Source organism: Ovis aries, chromosome 19, assembly GCF_016772045.2.
Source record: "Ovis aries strain OAR_USU_Benz2616 breed Rambouillet chromosome 19, ARS-UI_Ramb_v3.0, whole genome shotgun sequence".
NCBI lineage: Eukaryota > Metazoa > Chordata > Mammalia > Artiodactyla > Bovidae > Ovis > Ovis aries.
The window spans coordinates 15,130,735-15,157,264 of NC_056072.1; the positions used below are offsets into that span (position 1 = coordinate 15,130,735).

The 26,530-nt window shown below is 47.6% G+C and overlaps 1 long non-coding RNA gene across 1 annotated transcript in view; it reads left to right on the forward strand.

The window, feature by feature from the left end:
* LOC105603397 (uncharacterized) overlaps positions 1-16,192 on the forward strand; it is a 65,922-nt gene extending 49,730 nt beyond the window's left edge. Inside the window, exons 9-10 of the long non-coding RNA XR_009597390.1 lie at positions 927-1,018; positions 13,734-16,192. This is a non-coding gene — a long non-coding RNA (uncharacterized LOC105603397). The remainder of the gene's footprint in view (positions 1-926; positions 1,019-13,733) is intronic.
* Positions 16,193-26,530: the final 10,338 nt, after the last annotated feature.

Genomic DNA, 26,530 nt, shown 5'->3' on the forward strand with positions numbered 1-26,530 from the left:
CCTGGCTGACAACACCCACCTTTGTGATGCGGTATCGTTTTCCTTTCCTCCGGCTGCAACTGCCTTCCAGACCTGACATCTGGCAAAACACTGGATGGGGAGCTGTGGCTGGGGGGTGGGAGGAGGCTATGCCATCTTCTCAGCTGCTGACGGTACTGACTACGGGTGGCCACAAGGCCTCAGAGGACCCTCTGGGGAATCTCAGTGCCTCTGGGAAGTCAGGCCCCAGCTGAAAATACTCCAACAGCCCTTCTTCTGCGCCCCCCACCCCCGCCCTTAAACTCTCCTGACTCTAAGAGAAATGAGGCTGAATGAGACGTTTGTGAGAAGAGCACCAAGGAGTCAGCCTGCGGTGCAGCCCTCTACATAATTTACAAAATGAAGATGTGGGGCCCCTCGTTCAAAAAAGCAGGAAAAGTGTCGTTGGAGGTTCTAAAACACAAAGCCTTTTACATTTCTTCGGTGGTCTCTCTCTGGTCTGTCACCGTGATTTTATTTGTGATGGAATGCTGTCCCAAGTATACATACATGCATATTATTTACTAATATTAGCATGATTTTTACCGTTCATCTTTAGATTACACCGTGACGGTTCTAAATGCACACAGAACTGTTAACTCTGACGCAGTACCACCAAGGTGACGTAGTTAATATTTCATAAAGGCACTTGCATCTCTAGTTCATCTCTTCCAGAACAATGGAAATGCTCCATCAGACTCTTATTTTCTTATTTCACTTCTCCATACGCTGACGTTTTACCAATGCTCTCTGCCCTCATCTTGCTGAAGGGAAGAGAGACTGTGGTTGCCCTTTCTTTCTATGTCCTCATTTTCAGTATAAACAGTCAATACAGGGAAGTAGCATGAGAATGTGGCTGAGTTCCTCGGCCTTTGTTAGGACACAGTCGTCTTCTTTTTTTGTTCAAGGCAAGTTGAAGGGTGCTTACAGCGGTGAAGTGTGGTCCAAAGCCTCCGTGTGCTTGAACTCACTGGATCCTCTTGACAACCCCACATGACAGGTGAGGTACTTATACTTTTCAGAAAAGAATTGGAGCCACTGGGAGGTTAAATGGCTTGCCCAGGGCCTCAGAACCTGCCCCTGCCAGAGCTGGGATGCTGGCCTAAGCAGTCTGGCCCTGGCGTCCTAGCCTTGCCCACTATGCTCACCTGCTGCTCAGGACAAATCAGGAGAAGACCTGGGGGAGTTGTACCCCTCTCCTTCCCCCTGTGTCTTTATTTGGGTCTATATATCAGGGCTGGGGTGGGCAGAGCATCTGTCCATTCCAGTGGGAATCCATCACATCACTTCCTTCAAAAGTTACCTTTGCTTGAGCCCAGATAAAGGGCTTAACTGACATTTTAAAGATGATGAGGGGGGTGAAGTTCAGCCTTAGAGTCTGCTGGGGCCAAATGAATTGGGGGAGGGCAGCTGGGGTTCTGAAGCAGCCCCTTCCTCTCAGCTGTTGTTGGGTTTGGGGGTGGGAAAGTTTGCACGGGAACCAGGTGGCGAAGCCCCAGCTTGGTTTTCCTTGTCCCTTAATGAAAGGTATGCGTGTGCACACACACACACATGGCCCAGCTCTGCCTCCAGGGCGCGTTCTTAGACACCACGTCTCCTTTTCCCCAGGGTGACTCAGAAGTGGTTCCCACCCGCCGCCTGAAAAGGCGTTGCCTGCAGGTTCACTGGGTCAAAGGGAAAGCCAGAGCGCTGGGCTGCAGGCGTCAGGGGGAGCAAGGATGCCTGGGAGGAGGGAAGTGACAACTCCCTGTGGGGCTTGTGCCAGTAGCAGAGGGCGGGGAGGGCGGGGAGGGGGGGGGGTCGTGGAGCAGAATGAAAGGTCGGGGATCTCACACTAGAGGGATGAGCAGGATCCGATGAGCACTTGACCCAAGGTCCCCGGAAGCTGGAGGGAGCCCTGCGATGCCCAATAGTTTTACAGCGGCCCTAAACGGTTCATCAGCACCCAGCCATCTAATCCCGTTCAGCCATCTTTATGACATCGTTATAGTAAAGCTAGTTACCTTTGCCCCAAGTAGCGTGTGCCCTCAGGTTAGCCATCCAAACTGGGTTATGTCAGATGAGAGCTGAGCCTCCCTGCTGTTAGCATGCAGGTTATGGGACAGAAAGCCCCAGTCCCTCCTACCATGAAGACATCTGTATCTGGTGCATTGATACAGTTTGAGAGTCCTGCAGACACAAATGTCAACGTCCCACCATTTAGGAACTAAAGACAAAAAGTGCAGTCATCCCTCAGGATCCGTGGGCAGTTGGTTCCAGGGCCCCCTGGGACATCAAACTCTGTGGATGCTCAAGTCCTTTCTATACAGTGACATAGAACGAAGGTCCTCCACACCTGAGGCTTTTGTGGCCCCTGAATCCAGGGTGGTGGAACCTGCTGTCCAGATGACCAATGGGACAGGGTAACTGGATACCTGTCCAGGGTAACCAGGGTAACCCCACTCCTACAGATTGGAGCCTGGACTTAGAGAAATGACATCAGTGCAGGAAAGCTCTGGCTTAAAGTGATGTTTTTACAATTTTCATAGCAGTTTCTTTCCACTGTGGGTTTTCTTTTTTCCCCAGAAGGCAGAAGGCATTCTCTGCTTTTCTCCATCTTTGCTGTGGTCTGGTGCCTTGAGGGGAATCTTACTGACCAGCGACAGAGCAGGGCAGAGAGAGCTCTCTTTCCTCTCCTGTGCCCTTTTTTGAGTTGTAACACTCTTTTCCTCTCTGGACGTATTGTTTGGAGAACATCAGCCCCGTTATCTGATGCCTGACGCAAATGTCATACAATGTTGTTAATGTCACAGGACTGACAAAAGATGATGAGGGAGAGGGTCCCAGCAGATGGACAGGTTTTACATTTCATCCCCACTCAGGCCATTCTTAAAAGCCCAGAGCACATAGCAACCACTCTGTCGGTGTCTCAAACAAGAATTCCCCCAAGGGCTATTGCAGGGTCCTTACTCACTTCTCAGGAAATTTGTTTTTTCTTGGTTCTTTTTTACCCTCCTCAAAAAAGTGCTTATAGACCCAGAACTGAGGGACACTAATTGTTGCTCCCTTTCAACAGAAAGGTCAAGGTCCTTTGTTACAAAGCCCAGACAGGTTTTATGGCCCAGATAAGGCTGATCTCCTCTGAAGAGCAGTGGAAAGTTAATTCACCCCTCCCCCACCCCCCGCCGGCTGTCACGTTTGGCCAATTTGAGTGAGAAAAGGGGGCTCATGGGTTTGAGCCTATGAAAACACACAGTAATGGGCTCTCACTTTTCTTTTTGTAGACAGACAAAAGAGACCCCAAAATGTCAGTGCTGGACCTTAAAGAGAAGTTCTGTTAAAAAAAAGAAAAGGCTATTTTCTCCTTTTGTTATAATATCTTCTGTCAACTGTTTCTTCACAGTTATCAGTTATTATTGTCTCCAGCAAAGATTCTGACACTATGATGATACAGTTATGCTTATAAAAGATAGGGGAGGGACTTCCCTAGTGGTTCGGTGGTTAAGAATCCACCTCCCAATGCAGGGGATGTGGCTTTGATGCCTGGTCAGGGAGCTGGGATCCCAGAGGCCGTGGAGCAGCTAAGGCTGTGCGCCGCAGCTAGTGAGCCTGAACGCTGCAACCACTGAAGCCTGCGCATATTCTGAAGCCCGTGCTCCACAGTGAGGACCCAGAGCAGCGTCCCCCGCCCCCGCCCAACAAAAATGGGGGACCTGCTCTCATCTTGGCTTGCAGATTTCCGGGTTTCTTCTGGCTCTAACACAGGAGAGCTGAGTGTGGAATGCCCAGCAGTTGGAGGCTGAGCCCTGGCTGGCTGACCCCCATCCCTGAATTCATCTCCACCAGCCACCAATGAGGTCGAAAGCATCACTTGGCCGTATGGCCACCATGGACCATCCCTTTCAGGTTGTTGTGGGTCGCCATGGAAACAAAGACATCTTAATGTTAAGAATAATTTGCTCCTTAATGGAAACAGTCTCTCTCTAAAGGAAGGTTCACTTGGGAACCATCAGAGTCATCCCCAGTTGCTGGCCCCACCACACCCCTGTCCTATTTTCATCTGCTTGCCTGGAGGTCTCAATTTTGATGATGTATGAGGTGTCAGCCAGAAGGCCTCGTGCTCTGCTGCGAAGCACTATAAAAAGGCAGATGTATGACTGTGTCATCCACAAATACCCTAGAAAGTTAAGTGTTAAACCAATGTTAATAATAAATGTTTCCCTCCGAAGTAGGTTACGGCAGCATCACCAAAGCTGTTTAAAATGTAACAGACCAATAAACTCTCAGGGAGCTGGAGGGTGCCTACCCCTGCCACGGTCCCTGCAGTGCAGTCAGGAGAGCTGTTAAATGCCAGCCCATCTGGTCTGCTTGGAGCCCTTGGATGGAAACCCTCCAAACATCTGAACTTGATCTCTACAAATGAGAAGTCCTGGGACCAGAAAGCCCCCAGGGTATGCAGAAATGACTCTCTCAATGTCTTTTTGAGGAAACAGGGCCCTGACCCACCACACTGACTCAGCCTGCCCACCCCTACCATTTTGTTCGTGGGCTCTCTTGATGTAAATGGAAGAAGACGAAAAGCACTCTCTTTCTGAGGTCCTCCTGGAAGAGGGCATGGCAACCCACTCCAGTATTCTTGCCTGGAGAAACCCCAAGGACAGAGGAGCCTGGCAGGCTGCAGTCTGTAGGGTCGCAAAGAGTTGGACACGACTGAAGCGACTTAGCACACACACACGCTCTAAGTCCTGCCCGACCTCCCACCTCTGGGTGCTGCACTGATCATTTAGCAAGCACTGGTCTTGACTTCCTCCTCCTGCAGGGGTTTGCCCGAAGAGAGCCCCCCAGGTGGGGAGCCTGTAAGAAGAACCACATGCTTATGTGAATACTTGGAAGCTTACTTGGCCAGGTCCCATAGTTGTGCTATCTTTGCTCAAGAAAATTCCAAGCTGAAATTCTGTATTCCGGCCCCTGTGGACGTAAAGTCCTAACCTGTCCTCTTCTTCTCTTGCTCCTCATCCAGTAGTAAGACCGGTGGTTGTCATGGCTCTTGCTGTTTTCTCCTAGAAGGTTCTTCCTGGTCCAAGAGAAAAAGTCAGCACCACTGAGAAGATGAGAGCCAAAATGCTCCAGTGGCAAGCTGGGTTTCCCGGAAGCAGACCCCAAGGGGAGATTCTAGTGAAAGTGACTCATCAGGACGTGTCCTGTAGGGTGGGGAAACAAGCCTGGGAAGGGGAGGAGGACAGACAAGGGCATGAATGTCAGGCAACATCCCTGGAAGGGTAATGCTGGCACAGCCCCTCAGGGGCACTGTGGGTGACACCTAAGTGTCCCCATCAGGGGTGAGGGAATTGGAGAGTTTATAGCCCTCTGTCACCGGTGAAAGGGCTGCAGGGGCAGGACATGCAGGGAACATGGCCAAGGCTGTCCCCGTTGCCTGTGGTCCATCCTCTGCCGCAGATGCAGGTGCTGCTGGGAGCAGAAGCCCCAGGAGAGGCCTTGTGCTCAGACATGCTAAACAGGGCCTTCCCGGGTGGCCCGGTGGCCAGGGCTCCATGCTCCCAATGCCTGGGGTCCAGTTCAATCCCTGGTCAAGGAATGAGATCCCACATGCCACAACAAAGATAGAAGATCCTGCGGGCCACAACTGAGACCTGGCTCAGCCAAATTAAATAAATAAATATTTTTCAAAATAAATCAGGTTGTTTAAAGGGGGGGAAAGTTACATTAAAAAAAGAGAAATGTTAAACAATCTGAGATGTTGACATAGGACCGACAGCTGCTGCCACATGCCCTATACACAGAAAAATAAAGCAAATAAAGGAACTCAAGGTTTACTTCTAGGTTCACGGACTTGTTCGTCACTCATTCAGACATTCAGCAAACATTTATTGACCACCTGCTATTGTGCCAAAGGCAGGGGACTTTTTAAAAAGAAGGTAGCACCAATTTAGTGCTTGAAGGGCTAGGAGTATAACCGTGTGGGTTGGGGAATATGTACCTAACGGCCACCACCCAGCTCAGGTTCAGATCCCACTAGTCCTAACTTCTGTTCTGGTCTGTTCCACCTGGAAGCAGCTCTCTGTCGAATGATGTAATCCAGGGGCTTCAGGGCTGCGCTGCTTAATGTGAACACAGCACCTGGCCATCCCTGGATGAAAAGCACAACAGGAGTGCGAGGTATTATTAGTGTTAAAAGTGGCATTTAGCAACACTAATATAAATAAGCTGACACCAGAGTTTCACTCTGCATTTAGGGAAATGTTCTGGGTCTCCAAGTCCCTTTATCTGAGAATCAAAGGCTCCCACTAGTTATAAAACATGCCTGCCCTGGTTTGTTTTAGGACCTGAGCATTTTCCTGGCATCCTCACATTGGTAAGTCCCCTGCTGATTCCAAGCAGTGTGGCTGCGTGGGCAGCATTTCAGCTACAGCTCAGGTGGGGTGACTTGAGGTCATGTCCATCTATTGCCCATGACCCACCAGTCATGGTCAGGAGGGAGGAACAAGGGAGGAGCAAGTGGGGACTAAGAGCAAAACCTTTTTCATTTGTAGGGTGAAAGAGGAAAAGTGAGAGCAATCATGTCCCTCCATTCCTAGGACCCAAGACTCAGTGATCAAAACAGACCCTGCCAGGTACAATATAGAGCACAAGGATAAATGAGGAATACTTCAAACAGCTTATTTATTTGTTTCACTGTGCTGCCTTTCCTGTGAGGTCTTAGTTCCCAGCTGTGCTCCTTGCAGTGGAAGCTCAAAGTCTTAACCACTGGACCACCAGGGAAGTCCCTGATGAATACTGTTTAAAGTATAAGAATGTCCTGAATATTTCCTGGGATATATTTATATTAAAATATTGTTTGTTACTTATCTAAGATGCAGATGAAACTGGGCATCCTGTGTTTTTCTTCTCCAGTGTTCGCCAGAAGGAATTTACTCCTTTAATTCCTTATCCAGGTGAGAAATGGAACACCAGATATGTCTGGAGCCCATTTCAGGCCTGTGGGAGGTTCAGATCTCTCCAGTTGAGCCATGTATCTAAAGTCATCTAAAATCGATTTTTAAGATCCTCCCTCAGCTGTCCCTAGGGCTGGGAATGTGGACCCAAAATTGTTCTTTAACTGAGACCTTCAGTTACCTAATGCCAAGCAGAAAGGCCCACCTGGAGAGCACAACAGACAAATGCATTTGTGATCAGGAAATCTGAAGCAGAGAAATGACCAGGAGAAGGAAATGGCAACCCCACTCCAGTAGTTTTGCTTGGGAATCCCATGGGCAGAGGAGCCTGGCGGGCTACAGTCCAGGGGGTCGCAAAGAGTTGGACACGACTTAGCGACTAAACAACAACAAGGACCTCTTAGCAGGGCTTCCAATTCCAGAATTCATGTGGAATTCCTTAGATATTTAAAATCTGTGATAGGGTTACCTTAAGCTTATGAAGAAATTAAAACAGTGCTTTATTTTTTTTTAACTATAAGAATGAAAAGCTCATCTAAAATTAAATGCCACATGCGGGGACTTCCCTGGCAGTATGGTGGTTAAGACTCTGTGCTTCCATTACAGGCAATGCAGGTCCCATCCCTGGTAAGATCCTGCATGCCATGTGGCTTGGCCAAAAATAACACATTAAAAATGGTTTCCTCAGGGTGTATGCCCAATAGTGGGATTGTTGGGTCATGTGGTAGTTTAATTCCTAGTTTTTTGAGGCACCTCCATACTGTTCTCCATAGTGACTGTATCAATTTATATTCCCACCAACAGAGCAAAAGGATTCCCTTTTCTCCACACCCTCTTCAGCATTTATTGTTTGTAGATTTTTTGATGAGGGCCATTTGGACAGTGATACCTCACTGTAGTTTTTATTTGCGTGTCTCTAATAATGAGCAGTGTTGAGCATCTTTCCATGTGTTTATTAGCCATCTGTCTGTCTTCTTTGGAGAAATGTCTAGTTAGGTCTTCTGCCTACTTTTTTTTTTTTTTTAATTTTTATTTATTTATTTGGCTGCTCTGGGTCTTAGTTGTAGCATGTGGGATCTAGCTCCCTGACCAGGGATCGAACCTGGGCCCCCTGCACTGGGAGCTCAGAGTCTTAGCCACTGGACCACCAGGGAATTCCCTTCTGCCTACTTTTTGATTGGGTTCTTTGTTTTTCTGGTATTGAGCTGCATGAGCTGCTTATATATTTTGGAGATTAATCCTTTGTCAGTTGTTTCATTAGCTAGTATTTTCTCCCAATCTAAGGGTTATCTTTGCACCTTGTTTATAGTTTCCTTCACGGTGCAAAAGCTTTTAAGTTTAATTAGGTCCTATTTGTTTATTTTTGTTTCTATTTCCATTATTCTAGGAGGTGGGTCCTAGAGGATCTTTCTGGGGAAAGAGTGTTGAAGAGTGTCCTGCCTATGTTTTCCTCTAAGAGCTTTATAGTTTCTGGTCTTACATTTAGGTCTTTAATCCATTTTGAGTTTATTTTTGTGTATGAAAAAAAATGCCACATTCAGATTTAAAGCTGTGGAGAAGCTTCACCATCCCTAAGCCTCGGGCTTGTCAGCACCTTTTTGCTGGCATAGCCCTTTCCCAGTTGTTACCTCAGAGCCTTGATGCCCTCATGAGGGCAGACAGCACAGTTGTCATCCCACCCTTTGGCAGGTCAGGACGATCCAGCCGGAAGGGCCTGTCCAGAGCGATGGGGGTGGTGACAGAAACCTCACCTGTGGCCTCAGTTCTTCCCACCTGAACCAGCTGTTAAGCAGTGGGCCTGGAGCCAGGTTCTGGCTTTGAGAGCCCAGGTCTGGAATGCCAGTCCTTGCCTTCCACAGTCTACCTGTTGGAGACCAAAGATTCATCCCTGACGTTCTTATTGAACAAGGATGATGTGCTGGGATGTACCTCGTGATACAGCTGGGGAAGGTAGACAAGGTTTGGGTCTCCCTCCAGGGGGCTTCCCTTCTGGAGGTGGCATCAGATGGCAACAAGTGCTCGAGGCCAAAGGACCAGGTGGGAGGCGGGGCTGCTTTAGGGACAGCGAACAGGAAGCTCATTCTGGAGAGGGGGTGCCTGACCAGGCCGCCTCCTATCCCCTATGGGCCCCCAGCTTTGCAGACAGAGCAACCGCTGAGCTCCAGGATGGGAATGAGCTTGCTGTCCAAGGGTGTACCAACAAGGTGGAGAGAAGGGAGACGCAGTCCAAGCACCTGGCAGGCTCAGTCTGTGGCCAGGAGCCTGGATTTTCTTTGAATGATGACAGGGAAGCTGCTGGAAAGCCAGCCTTAGCCCAGGTTCTCACCTTCTCCTGTAAAGGTCATCAGACAGAGAGGACAGGGCCTGAGGCAGAGTGGGGAGTACACAGAGACTCACAGGTAACAGCCACGTGTCCCCTTCTGGAAGAGGGTGTGTGTGGCTCCTGGCTGCTGCTGCTGTCTGCTCTCCAAAGCTTGGCTCCGGAAGTCTGGGGTTTTCCCACAATGTATGTTTTCATTTCCTGAAGCTCACGTGCTTCTCCAGAAAGCCAGGAGGGGTCCTGATGAGGTCTCAGATCCCGTAGCAGTCATTTTTAGGTCCTGATGACCTTTTAACACAGGCCAGGATGGTCCCGTGTGCCTATGCAGAAGGCCAAGAAAAGACAGATCGAACTCTCCTGGGGATGAACAGACCTGAGCCCTGGCCCAGTGACTGACTTGGGAGAAAGTCAGTCGGGCACCTTGACCATGGGCTGGATGAAAACATTTTGACCAGTGGTTCTCAGAGTGTGGCCTGCATATCAGCATCAAGTGGGAACTTGTTAGAAACGCTAAAGCAGAGACTCAGCTTTCTATATTTGAACATGTACTCTAGATGATTCTCATACTCAATAAAGCTTGAAAACCACTCAGTTAGAAGAAAGCTGGGCAGATGGTTAAAAAAAAAAAACCTTGCTTTGGCTGAGACTTGGTTCAAATTAGAGAAAAAAAAAACCCAGAAAACTTCATGGCAGGGGGATGTGGGATGTAGTCTGTGCCCCAAGTTCAACCAAACACAGAGACTAATACCCGAGTTATAACTTCTCAACCCAACAAAACCACATCATGAAACTTTACCAATAGAGAGTAATCTCGGGCTACTTCTCCCAGCCAGGTTCCAAGGCTCGAGTTTATTCTTGGTGCACTCTGGAGACTCCTGGAGCCTGCCTGCATTCCTTCATTCATTCCCACAGTCTTAGCTGCTGAAGATACAAAGATAATAAAAAAAAAACCCACAAAAACCCTTCCTCCACCCTCAGATAGTCTATTTCAAGGAGAGGCGTATAATTTGTGAATGAAAAATTACAGGGCAGGGTAATCAGTATTGCTACTACCAGGGCACTCTGGGTTGAAGTGGGACCCCCCTGCCTAGGGCAGGGAGGAGGAGGTCTCAGCCAGGCCCGGAGGAACAGAAACACTGGGGTGGGGCAGGGGTTAATCCAGTTCAGCCAGTCTAGTGTCTGAGTCAGATCATGACGCAGTCAGATGGGAAAGCTGGAGTTCACAGTCGTAACTGCCCCTGGAGAACAGAATTATCTGCAGAGCCCAGATACACCCTGTGACTGCAAGTGTGTGCCGGAGGGGGCAGGGTGTTGACTGGAGGAACCGCGGCACCACTGGCAGCCCCAGCCCCCAAATTGCTGACCAGTGGCTACATTCCCAGCTCTTTTTTCTGATGAGTGTTCCTGTGAGTGTTGGCCTGTCCCCAAACCTGGCAACCTGTTCTCAGTCCTATCTCCCCTACACCTGCACACCTCACTTCTATCCCAGCATTTTGTCCTTTTGGAAGTACTTTCAACTGACTGTACTGATCTAGAAAGGACTAGGAATAAACCCCCATCCACGCAATCAGCAGCCTCAATCTTTAGCACGGTCTTAGCAGTCCTACTCAGATGCACATCATGGTGGTCCCCCTTTTGGTCATTTGCTCATTCAATACTGTTGTGACAGGCTCTGATCCAGAGGGCTCCTGTAACTGATGGTTAATAATTATGGGGTTAAGTTTTTAAAGATTTTCTTTGATGTGGACCACTTTTAAAGTTCTTATTGAATTTATTACAATATTGCTTCTGCTTTATGTTTGGAATTTTTGGCCAAGAGGCATGTGTGATCTTAGCTCCCTGACCAGGGATCGCAGCCACACTGCCTGTGTGGGAGGGTGAGGTCTTAGCCACTGGAAAGCCACAGAAATTCCTGCTGTAACTTTTAGTCTCACTAGCAATGAAAAATGTGACGATGTACTACTATTTCTCACCAAATTAATACTTTGTTTTGAAGAAAATGCTTGGTACTAGTGAGGAGGCTGTGAGAAGGGGCACCTCCAACATTATCATTAGGAATGGCTGTCACCTGGGAAGTCCCCAGGCTGTCTTTCAGATCCAGGTCTGTTCTATAAGGCTGTCCTGTTGGGGACATCTATCTGAAAAGCAGCTTGACAATATGTATCAAAAACTATTTAGATGTTAAAACCTATTAACCCGGAAGTTCATCTGGAAGTTTATTCTAAGGAGATTATCAGGAACGTAGACAGAGATTTATACCAGCTACTATTCATTAAGCACATACCACGCATGCACCAACACAGATTTCACCAAATTTTTGTAGTATCAACAAAGATTTCACCAAAACATTGTTTTCCATGGGGGGAAAAAAAAATTAGAAACAGGCTACATTTACAATAATAGAGAATGTTTAAACAAGTTAGAATAAGTCATAGAACATAAACTGTTCATTAGAAACTCCTTAAAGAATTTTAAATGCCATAGGAAATATTCTTGTATGTGCAGTATGCTTCTAACTTACAAAAATATATAGTTAATATAAATGCATTTAAAATAACCAAATACTACTGGATAGAATGGAAACTTTTTTTTTTTTTTTTTTGGCTGAGCTGTGTGGCCTGTGGACTCATAGCTCCTCAACCAGAGATCGAACCCGTGACCCCTGCGCTGGAAGCACAGAGTCCTAACCACTGTACTGCAAATTCTCCAGACTGTAATTTTCTTAACGCTTTCAGCGTTTCTGTATTGTTTCCCTACCATTTGGCGTGTATCCCTTTAATAACGAAAAGCTGGCAAAGCACACATGCGCAGGTACGAGGGCGCGTGTGCGCGTGCGCACACTCACGTGACTTCCATTCCCGTGTGAGGAGTACCGTATAATATTCTTTCTTACGACGGCTCCCTCCTGGTCCGGTCCTGGTGAGTCACCCAGCTCGTCTGGGTTTTTAATTTTCTCTTTGCAAAATGACTGTGATAATCCCGGCCTCTCCACCAAACAAGATAGTTGTATGTTGCTACTGCCTCCTGCCTGTAAAACCCCAGGTGAATGCTAATTACTGTTACTACTAACACACCAATGCATTTTGGGAGAGGTGAGTTCCAGTGACGGTGGCATCTCCGCAAAAAAAAAGTCTCAAATAAGCTAGGAATGGTCTCCTGGGACATGAAGCCTTCATTTCACATAAAGTCTGTCTTTGCCAGAAGCCTTCCTCCTGTGTATCCCTATGCAGGTACTATTGCTGGTACCAAATGACTTGACAGCTCGGTAGCAGGGAGCGTTTGTTTGCCATACATGTCAGCTGGGGTTTGGCTGATCTTGACTGAGATCAGCTGAGTTGGGTTAAGGTTGCCTTTTTTTTTTTTTTAATTATTTATTTGGCTGTGCCAGGTGTTGTGGCCTGTAGGATTTTTATTTTTTTTTTTAAGTTGTAGCTCTCGGGATCTTCAGCTGCAGCATACGAATTCTTAGTTGTGGCATGTGGGATGTAGTTGGACCACCAGGGAAGTCCCCAGGCTGTCTTTCAGATCCAGGTCTGTTCTATAAGCCTGTCATCTTCCAGGGACCAGCAACCTAGCTGGGGCATGTTCTTTTCCTGGTGATGGGAGAGGCATAAAAGGACATGCCCAGTCACACAAGCACATTTCAAACCACTGTATGGTCACCTCTGCTTGTTCACCCTGGCCAAGCCTAAAATCATGGGGGCAGGGAAGCCCCCTCCCCCACCCCATGGAGATTCTGGGGGATCTGCAGAGTGTGGGCAGAGAGTGTGGATGCCACAGAGGGTGAGGAGTTGAGACTAATTCAACCTAGCACAAGGAGGGTGGGGAAGGTAAAATGAACCACGAAGCTGTCAGCTCTGTTCAGACTGAAGGCAAGGAGGGAAAGAGGTGGGAAGTGCTGGCTGTGACCTGTTGGAGGCAGCCTGGAAATGCCTACTCTGCGTCCCTTGTTGATACAGCCAGTATTCATTGGGAGTTTGCCTTGGAACGTGGTGAAGCTCTGAGCTGGGACAAGATGTAGGTGACAATGAAGGCAGGACTCTGGTCCCTCATTATTTTCCTAAAAAATTTTCTTTCCACACCTGCAGCCCATTGCTGGGTTTTAAATGCACTTCCATTTGCAGCTTTCCCGTCTGTGTTGCTGTGGTTTTAAAAGGTGGCATGTACTTTATTGAAGTATAGTTGATTTACAATATTGTGTTAATTACTGCTATACAGAAAAGTGACTCAATTATACATATATACACATTGTTTTTCATGTTCTTTTCTGTTAATGGTGTATCACAGGATATTGAATATAGTTTGCTGTGCTATACAGTAAGACTTGTTATTTATCCATTTTATGTATTATCATTTGCATCTGCTAAGAACAAACTCCAAGACCATCCCTCCTCCCACCTTGGTAACTACTATTCTATTCTCTATGTCCATGATTCTGTCTGTTTCATTTGTGTTGATTTTAGATTTTACATATGAGTAATATCATATGGCAGAAAGTGAAGAGGAACTAAAAAGACTCTTGATGAACGTGAAAGAGGAGAGTGAAAAAGTTGGCTTAAAGCTCAACATTCAGAAAACGAAGATCATGGCATCTGGTCCCATCACTTCATAGGAAATAGATGGGGAAACAGTGTCGGACTTTATCTTTTGGGGCTCCAAAATCACTGCAGATGGTGATTGCAGCCATGAAATTAAAAGACGCTTACTCCTTGGAAGGAAAGTTATGACCAACCTAGACAGCATATTGAAAAGCAGAGACATTACTTTGCCAACAAAGGTCCGTCTAGTCAAGGCTATGGTTTTTCCAGTGGTCATAGATGGATGTGAGAGTTGGACTGTGAAGAAAGCTGAGCGCCGAAGAATTGATGCTTTTGACCTGTGGTGTTGGAGAAGACTCTTGAGAGTCCCTTGGACTGCAAGGAGATCAGCCCTGGGATTTCTTTGGGAAGGAATGATGCTAAAGCTGAAACTCCAGTACTTTGCCCACCTCATGCGAAGAGTTGACTCATTGGAAAAGACTCTGATGCTGGGAGGGATTGGGGGCAGGAGGAGAAAGGGACGACAGAAGATGAGATGGCTGGATGGCATCACCGACTCGATGGACGTGAGTCTGAGTGAACTCCGGGAGATGGTGATGGACAGGAATTGTGCTGCGATTCATGGGGTCGCCAAGAGTCGGATGCAACTGAGTGACTGAACTGGACTGAATGTCATATGGTATTTGTCTTTCTGACTTTACTCTGCCTAGTATGATAATTTCTAGTTGCATTCATGTTGCTGCAAATGGCATTATTCCATTCCTTTTTATGGTTGAGTAATATTCCATTGTATGTACATACCGCATCTTTATCTATTCATGTGCCAGTGGACATTTAGGTTGCTTCCTTGTCTTGGCTATTGTGCAGCGTGAACATACGGGGGCGTGTATCTTTTTGAATTATAGTTTTGTCTGGACATATGCCCAGGAGTGGGATTGCTAGATCATATGGTCATTCTATTTTTAGTTTTCAGAGAAGGTGGCATGTATTTTTATCATCTCAGGACTGTATCTCAAGCACTTCCCTCATGTGTAAACGTGTTTCTGATCAGAATTCTCCCTGGCAAAATCAAATGGCTGTGTTCCCAGTCTGGACTGTCAGGATCCATCTGATGGTGTGGTCTGTCATCTAGGAAGGAGGGCCACCTGCCAAGACAACACCTGAGGAAGGTGGGGAGTGGCGGAGCTTCTATATACATGCACGAGCTGAGGAGGTGCCTCAGAAGAGACAGCGGGAGTGGAGAGGTCAGAGATAGAGCCAAGGCTTGGCAGCTGGGAGGCAGCTGGCCCCGCATGGGGTGTGGGCGGTGGCTCTGGGCTAATGGGAATCTTGAGGAAGTGTTGGCTGAAAGGAAGCAAATAGAACCCTCCAGAGTCCTACAGGACCAAGTCCCCGATTGCTCCCTTCATGCTTCTCTGTGCCAAGATCTGAGTCTTAACACGGATGAGCAGAGCCTGGCTGGAGAGACCGCATGTACCCTGTGACCCTGGAAGATGGAAACTAGCATAGACCAAGGGCCTTACCCCAGCGAGAGAGTCTCAGGGAAGATGATTCGGCAAACTACCAAACAGAGTCCTCCTTTTCCTTCTGAAAAGAAACAGATACATAAGAGAAAAAGTACCTCATGTGGATTTCTGCCAAACGGGGCACAGGTCCCCGTTAGGTTGGCACCTGCCTGGCAGGAGCTCACTGGAACTGTTAAAAAGTTGAGGCTTGGGCCCAAGTCTAATGATGAGAGAAGCCGTCAGACACATCACCAGACACCTGATGAGCACTGCCCAAAACCATCAAGGTCACTGAAAACAAGGAGTGTCGGAGGGACTGACTGCCACAGCCAAGAGGAGGCTCAGGAGACCTGAGGACTGCAGGAACTTGGGTGGGATCCCGCACCAGAACAAGACCTTAGGAAAAAGTTCAGGAAATCCAGATGAACTGTGGACTTCCGTTAAGAATAATGATTAGTTCTAGTTCATTAATCGTAACAAGTAGACCATCTTAACGTAATATGTCTGTAACAGGAGAAACTGGATAAGGGATGTTTTGGAACCCTCTGTGCTTTCTTAATTTTTCTGTAAATCTTAAACTATATGTTAAAAAAAAAAAACTATTAAAAAATAAGTGGGGAGGTTGAAGGCAGACTTGGAAGCCAGCCTGCTAGGGATCCAGTCCCAGCCCCTCCTCGCCTCAGGCAAGTCACTAGACCCTTTCTGCCGCACCTCCGTTTCCTCCTCAGGAAACGGGACTCCTCACAGGACCTCGGATTGTCCTGGGGACAGAATGAGTTAAAACTTGTCAAACTCTGGAAGAATGTGCCTGGCACCGAACAAGTGCCACACGTGCTTATTTAGTACGTAAATAAAACTATAGGTGTGGATTTACCTCAAACGTCCTGTAAAATAGAAGTAAGTGTACAGTAGCTTGAGTTTTAATTTTCCTTAAAAAAAAAAAAAAAAGCATGCTCAGGGCTCAGTTTGGGCTCTTCTGTCCCAGAAATTCCGTGACCCTGCCCTCTCCCTCTGGCTTGGCCTGAATTTGGTTCTTCCTGCTCTTTCTCCCAAGGGATTCCCATTCTGTGCCAGGTTCAGACAGGATGACTCAGCCTGGAAACCTCCCATCAAAAGGCACATCAGCGCAAGCAGATCCCCTGCCCGCTTGCCTGTCCTGGCTCTTCTTCCTTGGGAGGGTACTCTGGCATCTAGGTTTCAGCACTGGCCCCGAGACACCTCTAGCCTCACCCTCTTCCCCCAGACACACAGCCACAAGCCCTCTAGCCGACTTTCCTGCCTACACTGATGCCCTTCCAGCTCAGAGAGCTAAAGAGGAGACATCCCCGCCCAACAGGATGCTTGGGAAATGCGTGTGTTCCTTACGGCTCAGGAAGAGGTCTTTCTCTAAAGAACAATCCTGAACTTTGTCCAGAGCGTTGCGAGCTTGCTGCGAGTCATCTTCCTGTGAGCATCTGGAAAAAAAGCCTTGTGTCCAAGCAGAATTGGAAGCACACCTCTACTGTTTCCTTTAGTCAGGACCTTGAGTTCCTGGAGCTGTTTCCTGCCCCCGCTGATGGCCATGGTCCCTCTCCGGGGCTGCCAGGTACAACCAAAGCCAAGCTCTGCAGTGTGGCAAAGAACAAAAACCTGAAGCTTCGCAATGAGGCTGAATCTCCCAGTCACTTTCCCTGGTGGATTCCCCTACTTTTTTTTTTTTTCCCCTAAAGAGGCTTATTTCTTGTTCAGAGACACTGGTGAAGGGGGTCATTGACATGCCCCTCTGTTTACAGGTGAGGAAGCCAAGTCCCTCTGGAGACAAAAAAGATGTCAGACACATTTCCCGTTTGGAGATGGGGTTGCAATTCCTCATCCACGTTCTAGCCGGAGTTAACTTGTTTTCTTTGCTTTTCTTTGCCAGCACTTGGCAGTGACCTACATAGACCACATGCCTAATAATAACTTGAGCTTTATTAGCACCCAGCATTCAAAGGCCTCTGGGAATTTGGCAAAAGGCAGTATTTAGTAAATCATCTGCTTGTTGCAAACAGACTTTGCACTTCTGGAGCAGCCTTTGAAGAGGAGAGGCTGCTGGCTGGGAGTTATCAGTACAGCGGTCGCTTGTCTGACTATTTTCCTCTTCATCTTTTTATCTGGAAATCTCCAAGACCATGGCTCACTTGTAAAGGGTTGATATTTGAGACAGGTAACTACTAGTCTATCTCAGGTATCAACCTATCAGAATGGCTTTTGGCCAAGAGTACCCACCCAAAGTTCTACCCCTCACTCCTGCCTCTGATTGGCCAGGCATTGCCCCTGAAGCTGCAGGTTTAGGGGAAGGTCCAGGGAGTTCCAGGGAAGGGTTCTAGGTGGTGGGACAATGACTGTTCCAAGAGACAGGAAAATAATTCAATATTTAACCAGCTGACTTTCAACCCTATATGCTCACATATTCTCAGTTCCTAGGAGTACAGATCTATGCCATGTGGCTTAACATAAGCTTGTTCCTAAGTGTGCATGATGGCGGGTCAAGGAGTAGAACTGTTTGGATTCAAGAGCCTTGAGGATTTCATTCGACTGTGTCTTAGCTCCTCTATGGTCCGCTGGAGTGACGGCCAGGTGTAAGAAGAAGAGTGGGTGCAGGTCATAAATGATAACACAAGATAAGCAAAGCGAGGGAAGCCCAAGAGGGTCCATAAGTCCAAAGGATGGTGTAAAACTAGACATGAGAGACAGGGCAGGACAGGGCAGATGCTGGAAAGATCCGAGGATCAGAGTGTCCGGAAGCAAGAGGGTCTAAAACACTTTCCTCAAAAGTATCATCACTTGCTGCCAGGGAAGCTTAGCCATGGTTAAAAATGTCAGGAGGGTGGAGCTACTCAATTCTCAGCAGTTCTTAGAAGTGCCTTGTGAAAAGATTTTCCCCAAGTGTTTCCCCTGCAACACACCCAACAAGCTGTTTCTAGAAAAGTTGTCCCAGGTGCCAAAGCTGGTACTTAAGAAGGACCATTGTTGGAAGGGCTGCTTCCCACTGGCAAAAAGCATGATTGGATGGCGGAGGGGGTCATTTCCATCACAGAATCCAAATTCCCTAGGACTTTGGCCATCTCAGAGCAGGATAGTTTTATAAATTTGTACCAATACCGTAATTTTCAAAGTGGTCTTGAAGCCACTGGAGTTGCAAGAAGTCTCCTGATGGATGCAGATTGCTTCCAAATATATGAGTCCTTTCTTCTACTCTTCTCAGTGAATGCCACACAATCCTCCAACCGTCATTTAGGGAGAACTAATCCCTTCTTACCAGTAACTTATTAAGTGAGTCATTAAGGATGACTGAATTTGTGAACCAGAATTAGCATGTGCCCAGAATAATTTTATTCAGCATTCTACCCCAAATCCTGTCATGCATGCAACATGTGGCAACTTGCAAAGCTCCTGCTGGGCCTGCAGAACTGTTGACAACCAAATGCCCACACTTAGGAGGAAGCGAGTTTTGTGTTCTCTCCTGTCCGTTTGCTGCTACTGCGTTTCTGTGTGGTTGGTTTTTAGATGGCCTGATCTTTATGAACTGTGATGTTGGAGAAGACTCTTGAGAGTCCCTTGGACTGCAAGGAGATCCAACCAGTCCATCCTAAAGGAGATCAGTCCTGGGTGTTCTTTGGAAGGATTGATGCTAAAGCTGAAACTCCAGTACTTTGGCCACTTCATGCGAAGAGTTGACTCATTGGAAAAGACCCTGATGCTGGGAGGGATTGTGGGCAGGAGGAGAAGGGGACGACAGAGGATGAGATGGCTGGATGGCATCACCAACTTGATGGATGTGAATTTGAGTGAATTCTGGGAGTTGGTGATGGACAGGGAGGCCTGGTGTGCTGCGATTCATGGGGTCACAAAGAGTCGGACACGACTGAGTGACTGAACTGATCTTTATGATGTTTAGGATTCTATATTCAGCACCTCAGTATCTTGGCCCTGTAATTTTCTGATAACTAGATTGGAAGATACATTGTAGCTCAGATGTTTACATAATGCGGTAGCCTCCCCCAAAAGCAAGCTGCTTGTACATTGACACTTTGTTATCTTAAACACTGTTATTATATATATAGATAGTGAAAGAAAGTGAAGTTGCTCAGTCATGAAAGTGAAGTTGCTCCGTCATGTCCGACTCTTTGCGACCCCATGGACTGTGGCCTACCAGGCTCCTCGGTCCATGGGATTTTCCAGGCAAGAATACTGGAGTGGGTTGCCATTGCCTTCTCCAGGGGATTTTCCCAACCCAGGGATTGAACCCAAGTCTCCCACATTGTAGGCAGATGCTTTACCATTTGAGCTACCAAGGAAGCTATTGCTGTTCTCAGGGAAGAGCTTTCAAATGTAATTTTATTTTTTAAATAGATTATAAGTTCCTACCATTCAAAAGTCAAAATAATATCCAAAAGTATAATGGAGAAGTTCTGCTCTCTCTGCGACAGTCTGATTGGATGCTCCACCCCGGAAGTCACCACTTCACTTTTTTCTTGCATTATCTTTCTAGTATTTCTTTGGGCAAATAGACAGTTTTCATATTTCCCTTTTAAGGGAAGGTTTTAAATATTTCACTAGCGCACAAAGTTCCCTTTACCACACGAGGAGGTAAAGTTAGATGCGGTAGGTAAATTCAGAAGTGACTCCAGAAGACTGAGATTGCCTCTGAAGCCTGTCTTCCTAGGGCCATCTTTTTACATAGCTTGTTCTTGGAAAATGATGGGATAGCATTTTCTCCTGAGTCCCTGGTGCTGTTTTCCCATCTGCATCCCCCCGTTTCAACAATCCCACAGAAGTCTCCGACAGAGGTGCACGTTTTGTTCTCTTCCCCACCCCCGCCTCCCTCAAACACACCTGTCTAGGGCCCCATCTCCACAGTGCCTGTGGGGATAGGTAGATGGATTCTACTGTATATACGGAATTTCAGGAAGAAGTGACCGGCTCCTTCCAGTCACGGTTTCTTCAGGCTGGAAGCAGTCCTTCAACACGAGTCTAATGGGAAAAGCTGACAGTGGAGGCTGTCCCAGATGTATGGTATTCAGCTTATTGATGGAGGGTTTACTGTGTGCCAGGTCCTATGGCGGGTGCCAGCTCGAAGGGCGAGCAGGACACGGTGCCTGCCCTCATGGGCCTCAGGAGGAGGGTTACAATACACTGTGGGAAGAGCTGTGAGAATGCAGAGCGCAGAGAAGGCATCGCAGGGGGAGGCCTCAGGAAAGCCGAGATAAGAGGGGCAAGTAGACGCAGCCAGGCAGTGAGTGGGTGTCCGAGGCAGCATCGTGTGCAGAGTTCCTTTCTCCTCTCCCACAGCGTCCTTTCCCAGTGGGACCTCATGGAGATAATTCTAGTGGCGAAAGGAGTGACTTGAGTGGAGATGTAGGGGCCAGAGGAGTTGGAGGTGCTCAGGTGTGGGTAGAGGCAGGGAATCCTTCCGGTCCGAACATGTGGACACAGCCCTGGTGGTGCTCCGCGCAAGGGCAGGCAGGGACTGGTGCTACCAGGAAAGAGGAAATCCAAAGCCTTCTTGCCTGGGGATGCCCAAGTGGATTCCAGGCTCTGTACCTGGCTCTGGAAGCCTCAGGAAATACCGTGGCAGTGGGAGCGTTGAGGGAAAGGTCTTGAAATACCAGTGAGTCAGAAAGTGAGGCAGTCCAGTTCCCAACGGCAAGTAGATGGCCCATTCAAAACAGGGTAACCTGGGGAGGAATTATGTACAAAGGTGTGGGCGGCTGTGCCCTGGGGTCCAAAAGAAGGAAGGAGATTAGGGACGGTTACCAGAGTCTGGCAGGACCGAGTGTCTTGTTAGTCTCCTGGGTCTTGAAAGGAGCAGTGACCTTGGGCAGAGGTGAGCCTGCAGGGAGGGGACCAGGGGAAGAAGTTCCCCCCAGCAGCACTGTCCTTCCTCTGCCAGGCCTCTCAGGTAGTGGCACCCTGCCCTAGGAGAGCATGCAGGGCCTGTAGCTGAGGCTCCAGGCAGAGAGGCCCCTGGGGATGGGGAGGGGGCAACAGGAAGCAGGAAGGGAACCCGCCAAGCCTGCATTCACTGGGGCTTGCCGTGGCAGGAGACCAGACAAGATGGCTTTTCTTTATGCCTTTCTCCCTTTTCCTAACAGTCTCAAAATGAACACACGTGACTCCGGATTGGAGAAACTGTGATTTTTAATTTTAAAAGGCGAAACCACAAACCACATCAATCGTAATAACAGCAACAAGGAATGTGTCCCCAACGAGACCCCCAACCCCCAACTCCGGGCAGTGCCAGTGCTTTCGTTAATGAGAACGGGAGAGGGACGCCTTGCCGACACTTCTGGCCCACTGCGCACCCTTTCCAATGGGAGGCTGACCACATTGCACACAACCATCACTCTCAACCAGAGAGTCCCTGCGTCCTGAAGGAAGTGGTGCCAAGCGCTCTCGTTACTCTGAAGCAAACTTTTATGTGTGCATGGTGGTGGCGGGGCGGTGAGGCAGCGGCCGGGGTGGTCATAGGGGAAGATGCTCTGATTTCCAGGGATATGGATTCAGCTCCTGTCCCAGCTGCTTCATCATGGGGGAGCCTTGAGCATTTACACGCTCTGAGTCTTGTATCCAAGTGACCGATGAGGGTGATGATGATCTTTCCCTCTAAGGGTCATTGTTAGGGTTCATGACCTTGTAAAGTTAGAATCTCTACAAATATTCCTTGTGCATGAAGGGGAGCAGTGCACAGAGGTCATCACCACCTCACAAGGCAAGAACAAATACATCTTCAGCCTCTAGGAGGCCCGAGGCCTGTGGCACAGCTCATGCGTGGACAGAACAGCCTGTGGTGAATTGCAGAGACACACACCCAGTGCCAGAGCCTGCTGGGAGCGCTTTCTCTAGTTCCCATCAGACAGCCCTCCTCCCTCTAGGCTTTTCCCGTTTCTCTGCCTCCTCCACCCCGCAGCTCCCTGGGATCCCTGTGCCCAGGATGTGGCTAGGAGTCTCTCGCGGGGGTCTCTTCCTGCCTGCAGGGTGGATGTAGACCCTCAGGTTTAGGACTTTCAGAGGACAGCACCTATGACAGCCACCTTTCTCTTACCACCTTGCCTTCCTCTGGCGTGTAATTTCAGTGTATGATTGTTCCCAAAGGCCCCTGCCCCACAAGGGAGGGACAGGACAGGTGAGGCCAATAAAAACCCCGTCTCACCAGGAGAGAAAAATCTCTGCATAGGGGGCATGAAAAGAAGGCAAGATGAGGAAATGGGAAATTTGTGGTAAAGACTGAGTGTGATCACACTGTTTCACATTGTTCTTGTCCAGTCGCTCAGTCGTGTCTGACTCTCTGCGACTCCATGGACTGCAGCACTCCAGGCTTCCTGTCCTTCACCATCTCCTGAGGTTTACTCATGTCCATTGAGTCGGTGATGCCATCCAACCATCTCATCCTCTATCGTCCCCTTCTCCTCCTGCCTTCAATCTTGCCCAGCATCAGCGTCTTCTCTAATGAGTCGGCTTTTTGCCTCAGGTGGCCAAAATGTTGGAGCTTCAGCTTCAGCATCAGTCCTTCTGATGAATATTCAGGACTGATTTCCTTGATCTCCTTGCAGTCCAAGGGACTCTCAAGAGTCTTCAACACCACAGTTCAAAAGCATCAGTTCTTCGGTGCTCAGCTTTCTTTATGGTTCAACTCTCAGATCCATACATGACTACTGGAAAAACCATAGCTTTGACTAGATGGACCTTTGTCGGCAAAGTAATGTCTCTGCCTTTTAATATGCTGTCTAGGTTTGTCATAACTTTTTTTCCAAGGAGCAAGCATCTTTTAATTTCATGGCTGCAGTCACCATCTGCAGCGATATTGGAGCATAAGAAAATAAAGTCTGTCACTGTTACCATTCTTTCCCCATCTATTTGCCATCTGGCATGGGACCAGATGCCATGATCTTTGTTTTTTGAATGTTGAGTTTTAAGCCAACTTTTTCACTCTCCTCTCTCACTTTCAAGAGGCTCTTTAGTTGCTTTCTGCCATAAGGGTGGTGTCATGTTCGTATTTGAGGTTATTGATATTTCTCCCAGAAATCTTGATTCCAGCCTGTGCTTCACCCAGCCCAGCATTTTGCATGATGTACTCTGCATAGAAGTTAAATAAGCAGGGTGACAATATACAGCCATGCTGTACTCCTTTTCCAATTTGGAACCAGCCGGTTGTTCCGTGTCTGGTTCTAACTGTTGCTTCTTGACCTGCATACAGATTTCTGAGGAGGCAAGTAAGGTGGTCTGGTATTCCCATCTCTTTAAGAATTTTCCACAGTTTGTTGTGATCTACAAACTCAAAGGCTTTAGCATAGTCAGTGAAGCAGAAGTAGATGTTTTTCTGGAACTCTCTTGCTTTTTATATGATCCAGTGGATGTTGGCAATTTGATCTCTGGTTCCTCTGCCTTTTCTAAATCCAGCTTGAACATCCAGAAGTTCTCGGTTCATGTGCTGTTGAAGCCTGGCTTGGAGAATTTTGATAATTATTTTACTAGCGTGTGAGATGAGTGCAATTGTGCGGTAGTTTGAACATTCTTTGGCATTGCCTTTCTTTGGGATTGGAATGAAAACTGATGTTTTCCATCCTGTGACCACTGCTGAGTTTTCTGAATTTGCTGGCATATTGAGTGCAGCACTTTCATAGCATCATCTTTTAGGATTTGAAAGAGCTCAACTGGAATTCCATCACCTCCACTAGCTTTGTTTGTAGTGGTGCTTCCAAAGGCCTACTTGACCTTGTACTCCAAGATGCTGGCTCTAGGTGAGTGATCATAGCATCGTGGTTATCTGGGTTATTAAGATCTTTTTTGTACAGTTCTTCTGTGTATTCTTGCCACCTCTTCTTAATATCTTCTGCTTCTGTTAGGTCCAGACCTCTATTGTGCCCATTTTTGCATGAAATATTCCCTTGGTAGCTCTCATTTTCTTGAAGGGATCTCTAGTCTTTCCCATTCTATTGTTTTCCTCTATTTCTTTGCATTGATCACTGAAGAACACTTTCTTATCTCTCCTTGCTGTTCTTTGGAACTCTACATTCAGAGGGGTATATCTTTCCTTTTCTCCTTTGCCTTTCACTTCTCTCCTTTTCTCAGTTATTCATAAGACTCTTCCATAGTCATTCCCAGTCCCTTTGACATTTGGCACCGTGGGTGTGAGGCACTTGCACCCGGATCTTGAAGGGTTTAGGGCTGGAGAGAAATGCAGTGACAACCCCCTCCCCAGACCCTCACCATCTCTGCCACCTCTGACCCAGAGGACAGAGGCAGCACCCAAGCCACACCTCGACCTCCTGGTGCTTAAAAGCACCAACCTTGTTTTCCTCTCCACTTTAAACCATGAGATCTGACCTACAACTAGTGGGTTGTAGGTCAACCCACTAGTTGACCTTTGTCCTCAGTACTGGGGAAGATAGGTGGGCATAGGGAGTCCAGCAAGAGATGAAAGGTTATCAAAGCAGAGCACTTATTTATCCTGAAACATGTGGAGAGGGAGGTTGCCGTGGTGGCTAAAAGTGCAGAGTCTGGAATTGGAATGAGAAAGTCCAAACCCCATGTCCTCTGCTTGTTGTCAAGGTGATCCACTTACTTGACTGCCTGAGCCCCTGATCTATCACAGCAAGTGGAATGACCAGATCAGATGTGCTCCTTAAGAAGTGCATGTGTTCAGGCTAAGCCGCTTCAGTCATGTCCAGCTCTTTGCAGCTCCAAGGACTGTAACCTGCCAGGCTCCTCTGTCCATGATATTCTCCAGGCAAGAATACTGGAGTGGGTTGCCAGGCCCTCAAGGAGTTGCCATATCAAATAACACGGCATCAGCTTGGACACATTTTTGCCTTAAAAAAAAAAAAAAAAAGGAATTGATCCTGAAATTATTCTAGCCCCTGGATGTCTTACTGGTTTACAGGGAATAAAGGGGACTGAAGAACAAATGAAGGTACATTACAAAGCAGCAAGCATCCCAGTCCAAAATGTGGGACATCCTGCAAGATAAATGATCCAGTTATCTTCAACAAACCAAATGCAAGGAGATGAAACTTTTAAAAGGAGCGGGAACTGTTACAGAACAGAAGGGACCATCAAAAGAAATGCGTGAGAATTGTTAAATCCCAATTTGAAAAAAAACCCAAACACCCTAAAAAGACATCTTAAGAGAACTAACCTGATGTGAAGGAATAACTGTTAATTTTGCGGATAGTGGCCTGGCAGTGAGAGTTCTGAAATGTCGTCACTGACTGCAAGTGCGCGCTGAAGTATTTATGGTGATGTGGAAGGACGGCTGGGATTCAGAGGGCCGATGGTTTGGAGTAGCAGGGTTAAAATTGTTGGAGCTGAGTGATGAGTGTCTTGAGTTTTCATTTTACTCTTCTGTCTGTGTTGTATATTTGTGAAAATTTTCATCACAAAACATTTTTAGAATATTTGTCAGGTCTTAGTTGTGGCATGTGGGATCTTTTTCTTCCACCAGGGATTGAACCCAGGCCCCCTGCATTGGGAGGGCAGAGTCTTAGGCTCTGGACCACCAGGGAAGTCCCTCATCACAAAACATTTAAATAGAGGCACAGATATGTGACCACCACGGCGTTAGGTTGGATCAGACACCTTTGACGGGGCCTCGTCATCCATTGGGCTTACCTGTGCTTTTTCCTGGAAGGGTGTGGGTTGCGGTGGGGTGGGGGTTCTATCCACCTTTGACTTGCTTCACTTCCAGACTGAACCATGTGTCTTTCTGACCTGTGGCCTGAGATCCCAGCCAGAGCCCACTCAGGACACCCCACATTGGACCATGAGAAGCCCCAAAGTGCAAGGGAGTCAGTACCCCATAGGCAGTAAGGCTGGTTAACTTGTTTCAAAAGTACATAAACTGTGGATGAGCGAAGTGAAGGGAGCCCTTCGTGACAGCTGGTGGGGGGCAGAGATAGATGAGCGTTTCTGTCCTGAGGCCTTCCATGCTACCTGGTGGAGGGGTCTGCCCACAGGAGGCCCTCGATAAGGATGTTATTCATGAGTAAATAAATGCCAGCGTCAAAAGAGTAGAGACCATAACAACACACCGTGAGTAATAGAGTTTCTGAAAATGGATTTGTTTGGCTTTATGTGACGGATTTTAATGTTTTAAAGTTGAAGTATAGTTGATTTACAATATGGTGTTAGTTTCAGGTGTACAGCAGAGTAATTCAGGTTTACATGTATATGTCTATGAGTATGTATGTATATATA